This window comes from Dipodomys ordii, unplaced genomic scaffold (genome assembly GCF_000151885.1).
Source record: "Dipodomys ordii isolate 6190 unplaced genomic scaffold, Dord_2.0 Scaffold4728, whole genome shotgun sequence".
NCBI classification, from domain to species: domain Eukaryota; kingdom Metazoa; phylum Chordata; class Mammalia; order Rodentia; family Heteromyidae; genus Dipodomys; species Dipodomys ordii.
The window spans coordinates 1-1,029 of record NW_012271942.1 but is presented as its reverse complement, the minus strand read 5'-3'; the positions used below and the strand labels follow the sequence as shown (position 1 = coordinate 1,029).

General features: G+C 65.0%; 1 long non-coding RNA gene across 1 annotated transcript; it reads right to left on the bottom strand.

The window, feature by feature from the left end:
- Nucleotides 1-201: 201 nt before the first annotated feature.
- On the bottom strand, nt 202-797 carry LOC106002204. The gene is made up of 3 exons (XR_001175904.1): nt 718-797; nt 370-444; nt 202-285 (listed from the first exon to the last, which is right to left on the bottom strand). It is a non-coding gene; the product is annotated as an uncharacterized LOC106002204 (long non-coding RNA).
- Nucleotides 798-1,029: the final 232 nt, after the last annotated feature.

The window sequence follows — 1,029 nt, the reverse complement described above, 5'->3', positions numbered from 1 at the left end:
CTGTAGCTCAAGTGGTAGAGCGCTCGCCTTGAGCTGAAGAGCTGAGGGACGGTGCCCAGGCCCAGAGTTCAAGCCCCACGACCGACAAAAAAAAAAAAAAAATCTCTTCCTGGAAAGAACTTCAAGGCTGGACCGGTACTGGCAGATGCCGTGCGGGTCCCAGGCTGGGCGGGCGTGCTGCCTCTGTGGGCTCTGGCTTACGATCATGTTCTCCAGCGCATGCTTGGCCAGCCAGCAGTTGAGAAACACGGGGATGAACATGTTCCGCAGTGGCGGCCAGAAGACCTGTGAGGGGAGCCGGTCAGGGCCTGGCTGGCGGTGGCAGGCCCCTCCCCCCACACCCTGACCCCCAGCGCAGGGCTCACCCACCGTGATGATGAAGGGCAGCGTGTTGATCATCTCCAGGATGAAGGACACACGGAAGATCTGCTCCCAGATGTTGCCCTGGAGGCCAAAGGGGCTTCAGAGTGGGGTGGGGAGGACGGGGCAAGGGGTGGGGAGGCACAGGAGGAGGGAGGGAGGTGTGGGGAGGGTGTGGCAGAGGGGAGGGGAGGACTAGGAGAGGCTGGGGCTGCAGGGCAGGAGGGGCAGAAGACCTACCTATGAGGCCAGGGAGCAGGGAGGGAGGGGAGGTGGGGGCCTGGGGAGGTGGGGGAGCAGGGTGGGGAGGGGGGTGGGCAAGGAGGCGGGTGGGCAGGCCCCTCCCACAGGACTCACTTTGTAGCTGAGGTAAATGAGGAGCATGGTCTCCAGGAAGCTAATGGTGGCCACAATCACCTGTGTGGAGAAGACAGGCTTGGAGTAGAGGTGCGGCTGAGGACAGGGCCTGCCCAGGAGGGGTCAGCAGGTCCACAGCGAAGATGAGTGTGCTGAGGGAGGGACGGGGCCTTTGGCCTGTGAGAGCAGCTGCCATCCCAGGACCCGGCACGGCGCCAGCGCGGACCCCAGAGAAGCAGGCAGGGTGCGGTGGGCCGTGGGGGGGCTGGGAGCGCGGACCCCAGAGAAGCAGGCAGGGTGCGGTGGGCCGTG